General features: G+C 45.0%; 1 protein-coding gene across 1 annotated transcript in view; it reads left to right on the top strand.

Moving 5' to 3' along the window:
* The first annotated feature begins 793 nt into the window (after positions 1–793).
* The window catches only part of ZDHHC7 (zDHHC palmitoyltransferase 7), a 29160-nt gene continuing 23558 nt past the window's right edge, over positions 794–6395 (top strand). The window contains exon 1 of the mRNA XM_035119657.3: positions 794–1062. The gene's annotated coding sequence lies outside the window, so the exon portion shown is untranslated. The remainder of the gene's footprint in view (positions 1063–6395) is intronic.

Here is a 6395-nt window from a genome sequence, read left to right as displayed (position 1 = left end):
GTATCTATATTACATATGAACCTTTAAAAATACATATGAAAGTGATTTTAAATGGTTTTAATGTTTCTGATTGCTTTTATTGTGCAAATTTTATTAATGCTTTAATGTGAAATCACTTCGAGATTATTTTACGGGGAGTCATAAATGGCACGTGTGTGTGTGTGTGTGAATGAATGAATGCACATTAAACTGTATTAAAAGAAATTATTTTATTTACCGGTAATTGTAATTAAATAAAGTTGCAATCCTATCCTTCTTGGATTTGGAGATGATTTCTCCAGAGATGAAGCCTAGCCTAGAGAAGCAGGCTTTGGAAGTGAGGCTGAGCCCCCAGATTCTAATGAAGGCCGATCGCAGCAATTAATTACAATCACGACAAAGGTCACAGGTTAAAAACTTCCCAGGAGAAAGCATGAAAAAACAGCAGAGCAGGCACGTTTTATGCACTGCGCAAGCGCAACGAGGAATCCGGGCCTTTCCAGGAGCGCTGCCCATCACCCCTCACTTCGAGTTTCCATTCGACAGCTGCCATGTGCGGGGCAGCGACGTAATCCCGATTGAGAGCAAAACAAAACAAAACGAGATGTCCTGTATGCTCCGCAGCTCCCGCGCTGCTACTTCTCCTTCCTCCCCGGCATTTTCGATTAATGGGAGAACAGGAAAAGAGGCTTGCTTACAAGACTTCTAGAGTCGCTGCAGTGCCCTAATTTTTTTCTGCTTTCTCTTGTGCCCTTTGGAACCCATCGCTCTACGCATGCGCACAGCAATCTTCCCTCCCCACCCCTCAGGGGCTGGGCCTAAGCCGCGCGACGAGGCGCATGCGCAGTGCGCCGGGCTGGCTTCCCAAGCTCGCGCTCGCCCCGTTCCCCTCACAACAGCGGTAACGGCGGACACACACGGCCTGCCAACCTCCCTTCGGCGGGCCGCGAGCAGAAGGGCTCCTCTCTCCCCGGGATGGGCCGGGCCTTGGAATGCGAGGCTGCTGCTGCTGCCGCCGCCGCCGCCGCCGCCCTCATCATCCTGGGTTGTCGTCGGCAAAGCCCTGAAGGGACCGAAGCGACGGTGAGTCTGTGAGGGAGGGGCAGGGAGAAAGAGAGATAAGCAAGCCACGCCCTTGTTCTAAGCCACGCCTATTCGGATGTCCCCACTCTAAACCACGCCTCTGTTATCCCAAGCCACGCCCTTTTCAACCCCTCCTTCCTCTTTAGACCACGCCTACCAAGCATGTCACCAGTTCTCTCCCCCCCACCCATGTTCCTCTGCCCCACAAACTGTACCTCCCCCCAACCACGCTTCTCTCATGGCTCTGTGATGTAGATTTGGTTTACAGTATTTATTTGGAATATTTATTTATTTGGCCTGTGCTGCCATCGCTAAAGCGACTCCATGGAGGGGAATGCAATCAAAACTGAAACTATATCAAAGAAATAGCAATTTAAACTTGCAGCCGGCATGGACAGAGAAACACCACAACACCCAGTGCCAGTGCTCATTCCCAACAAACTCCAGGGCAGACATTGCTTGGTGCCAAAAATACCAATCAAGAGTTCACACTACCAGTATTTCAGAAAAGAAGTTTATTAATGTGGTGCCGCCACTGAGAAGGCCCACAACTGTGCTGCCATATAGCACATTTAAGCTGGAGCAGCCCTCCCCAAGCTGGGATGTTGGGCTTTTAGCTCCCATCCCTAACCATTGACCACACTGATTGGGGCTGACAGTGCTGGAGTTCAACAACATCTAGTAGTCACCATCTTGGGGAAATTGGTGAGAGGTGGTTTGTGATAAGCTCCTTTCAGAAACAGTGGAGTCAGTGTTGTGTAGTGCGTTAGTCTTAGACTAGGACCTAGGAAATCAGCCATGAAGCTCATTGAGTGACCTTGGGTCACCTCACAGAGTTGTTGTGGGGATTAAATGAGGAGGTGGAGAACCATATACGCCACCTTGAGATCATTGGAGAAAAAGTTGTGATAGAAATGCAATAGATATAATAAAATTGATGTTTAAAATACTTTAGTTTAAAAACTAAAGTACCAAGTACAGTGGTACCTCCGGTTACGAACTTAATTCGTTCCAGAGGTCCCTTCTTAACCCGAAACGGTTCTTAACCTGAGGCGTCCTTTCGCTGATGGGGCCTCCCGCTGCCCGCGTGCGACTTCCGCTCACATCCCAGGGTAAAGTTCGCTACCAGGAGCACCTACTTCTGGGTTAGCGGAGCTCGTTACCTGAAGCATTCGTAAGGAGGGTGGTACGTAACCCGAGGTTCTGCTGTACTTAATTAGTTTGCTTGAATATTTATGCTTATTTACCTAAATCACACCTTTCTGCCAAGGTTCGCTTGGTTCTCTTTACCATTCTTATCCTCACTAACCCTTGAGGTAGATTAGGCTGAGGTCATGACTAGCACCTGTATGCCTGAATGGGAATTTGAACCTGGGTCTCTCCAGTCCTAAACCAACAGCGCTAACACCTTTTCTCTCTTCCAGCTGGCTAATTGTAAACCCCTCCCAGTCTTATTTGTGCATTTGAAAATTACCTCTACTTGACCACACTTTTCATCGCCATCTGACAACTGATAGCTTGTATTTCACCCCCACCCCTACAAACTGCCATGGATAAAATCAGCTGTTATTGCCTTCTACTCTTCAATACTTTGTTACTTTGTGTTTCTCCCACTTTTCAACCCTATCCCATCTTTGTAGCCCTATCCTGTACTTGGAGGTACTGTATTCCCAATTAATGTGTACGAGATTGCAGCCCTTGAATAACTGTTCCATCCCACAGCAAAAGCTGTACCATGCTTCGTCTAGGGCTCACTGAGGTAGTCCGAACATATGTTTGCCTGAACTGCGTTGCCTCAGGGGGGATGCACTTGAATGAATGTTCCTATATGTATATGTATATGTATATATGTATTTAAAAATCCATCCACATAGAAGACCAGGAAATCAGGAACCCTGCTGTTTCCCTGACATAATTGCTTTTTTTTTTAAGAGCACATGATTTGATGGTTTGCTTTCAAGTCACCACTTACAGGCTGATGTGGTGTAGTCTAGACACTGGCTTGCTATCTCTATGAGAAATTGGTCCTGGTTTCCCTGTTGATCAGGATTTTCCCATCATGCTGTTATCTTTGTTCTTGTCTCAGCAGTTTAATACAGAGGCTTACATTTTTCCTCCTGGCATAAAGGTGAAATCCTTAACCATTAGCATTCATTTTTCAGGACTGCCAGTGACCTAGTCCTGTAAATGAGAATAGGTTTTCTCCTTTTTTTCCAGCCATGGCTTTGTGTCCCTCCATGATTGTAAGACCAAGTTTGAGAGAAAATGTTTTTAACCAACCCAATGTCTGGGATAATTGGCTTTCTGTTCTGATATGTCTGCTAAAATAATTTCATTCACCTTGTACTGTACAGAAAAACTCACATTGAGAGCCAGGTGCTGATGCTTTTGTTGGCTGCTGTCTTTGTACCAAAGAAATCAAGGAACATTGTCATTGATTTAATTCATTATGCTTGGTTTTAAGAGACACTGCTCATTATGTTTCTTTATATTGAGTCAGACTGATGGTCCATCTACAACAGCATTTTCTGCTGTGACTAGTATTGGCTTTCAAGAATATCTGGTAGAGAGATGATATTTCCCTCTCAGCAGTCTATGGTTCCTCTCACTCCTTTTTTTTCTTTTCTGTGACAAGGGATTGAACTTGGTAGGACATACTGTCAGGAAACTGCATGTACTCCACCTAACTCCTCAATTGGCTCCCCACCACCATCACTGCTCAATACAACCTCTCTCTTTAAGGTCCTCACATTTCAGATGATTTAAGCAAATTGTAAAACAAATAAGAACATGAAGCTTTGATAATCATTTTGGAGTAGGCAACCACAACTTGTTTTGTTGTTATTTTGATTTCTTACCTGCCCTTCACCATGCGATCCCAGGGCAAGTTATAGCATTATAAAAATACAATATTTAAACAGGTTAAAGCCAGTCACAGTCACCAGAGTAGAGAGAGGGCCCCTATTGTACTACAAGAATTTGTAGTCCCTGCTGTATATCTGTGCAGCTTTTAGGATCATAAGCTGCCTTACACTATTGGTCCACCTAGCAGGAAGTTATGTGTTAAGGTGGGGAAGGGAACCTTTGTCAGTAAAGTTCATTAACCAGAAATAGGAGTCAGTAGTTTAGTAAGTAGTTGTGATAAGTGCTGTTTCTTGGACTTTGATGTCAAATACTTTAGCTGTGTACCTCCGTACTTCCAAGCTCTCTCTAATGTTTTAATAAAGGTGTTGGTAACGGTACTCCTGACAAATCATGTGAAGCAGCTCCATGTGGAACTGAGTTAGACCATTGGTGCATCTAGCTGAATTGTTTCTATTCTGATTGGACTGACCCTTCAGGGTTTTGGGCAGAGGTTATTTCAAGTACGGTACTTGGGCCTGAAGCACTTGGACTGGAGAAGGCAATGACTGTATCTGCATGCAAAGTGGGCACTTTGTTACTGAAAGCTTTGGTCCTTCTCTACTGGATTAAGCAATCCAGTAACTGGCATGCAAAAGAATAGGTAGATTTTTGTATGTGCTTGGAAAGCTCTTCAAATGAAAGTGGTTGGATGTGTATACAGTTTAATGGAACATACATCACACTGCTTTGTATTAACGTCATAAGCATTGAGAAAGCTCCAGGAGACTGCCTTTCAAAACCTGGATTGGGTTTTGTGTGTGTGTGTAAAACTGTAAAGGGGGGGTAGTGTCTGTGGGCTTGCTTGTGTAATCCTAACCAAAGCCAGGGTTCACTAAATCTCAGCATATGTAGGAAGAAGGACTAGTTTCAGATTTGTGTGTCTGTTCCTATCTTGCCCCACATGACCTGGAAGCTGTACACCGGCTCCCTCAGCCAATACTGCGAGATGAGCGCCACAACCGCAGAGTCGGGTCACGACTGGACCTAATGGTCAGGGGTCCCTTTACCATTACTTCCTATCTTTCCATTCGTAAACCTCAGGCCCTTCTAGGTGTGTTTGTGTCCAACTCTCAAATTGTGACTGCTCTCAGCCAGCCTGTTGCTGAATATGTGTGTCTGCCCTCTTTCCCTGCCCTCACAAGCAGAGTGGAGATGGCTGGGCTCTGTGACATCATGATTTCACACAGTATGGTTGAGACTTGCTCCTGAAGGGGGCTATGGACTTGTGACAGGCCCTCAAGTTTGAACAGGGTCTGCTCTGCCCGCTTTCCATGATGGGATGACATCATGCATCACCGTGTGGGTCGGGCAGCGCCTGCGGGGCCCGCAGAATTCCCAAGCCCCTTCACCCTTTCAGCTAGAACAGTTCATCTTACTTACTTGTGAGTAACTAAAGTCATCTTAAAGGACTGATTATGGATCACGCAGGGGGTGGAAGGAGAGGGTGCAAGACACAAGCATATACAAACTGTGAAGGTCAGAGACTTGGGAGATACAAAAAGTGAAAGGTAGCCTAGCATAGTTGAAAATAATTCCCTGACTTTCCAAACATACAGCTGGCAATGTACAAAGGAAGCTTCCAGGGAAAATATCTTACTTCAAGATCATTTTGCGTATCCAATTGCAGAAAATCTACCATTAGCCGGAGTAGAGCAACTGTGACCTTGAGCATGGAATACTTGGACAAAATAATCAAGAGGGGGTTAATTGAGCACTTATAGGTAGATTGAGTCTCCTGCAGCTGCTGCTTTCCTGCAGAAGGGCTTCCCCTGGGCTACAGACCTGTATAATGAAAGACTGGCCAGCCTGCCTTCTGAGAGAGGAGATGCTGACTCTGTAGTTAGCAGAGCCAGTTTGCTGTGATATTTTCATTTTTCGTTTTTGAAACCATGCCTTAACTGTGTGTGACAGCTTTGCTTACATTGTCAATGCGGATATTCTCACTAATATTGTCACTGGTGCCCACGTTTAGGGCCCTGTAGATTTTTCTTTTCTGCCAACAGAAATCTTTTTGGGGTAAGGGGGAGCTAATCTGACTGCAGAGACAGAATTTTTCCCAATTGAATTTACGGTCATGAAACCTCAAGCACTGTGTCTGGGGCATAGCTGCCAAGTTATCCCTTTTTAAAAGGGATTTTCCCTTATGCTGAATAGGCTTCCTCGCGAGAAAAGGGAAAACTTGGCAGCTATGGTCTGGGGATGTGTTAATAGTTGAGATAATAGGTGAAGGTACCTCTATATATGATGCTGCAATGTCCATACAGTGGTACCTTGGTGCTCAAACTTTATCCGTTCCCAAAGGCCATTCCAAAACCAAAGCGTTCCAAAACCAAGGCACACTTTCCCATAGAAAGTAATGCAAAATCTGTTCAAGACTATTTAGCAATTTAACATGAATTTTACTATCTAACGAGACAATTGATCCATAA

The sequence above is a fragment of the Zootoca vivipara genome, chromosome 6 (assembly GCF_965207765.1).
Source record: "Zootoca vivipara chromosome 6, rZooViv2.hap1.1, whole genome shotgun sequence".
In the NCBI taxonomy this organism is placed as follows: Eukaryota; Metazoa; Chordata; class Lepidosauria; order Squamata; family Lacertidae; genus Zootoca; species Zootoca vivipara.
Note: the sequence above shows the minus strand (reverse complement) of the source record. Positions and strands in the feature narration are given on the sequence as shown.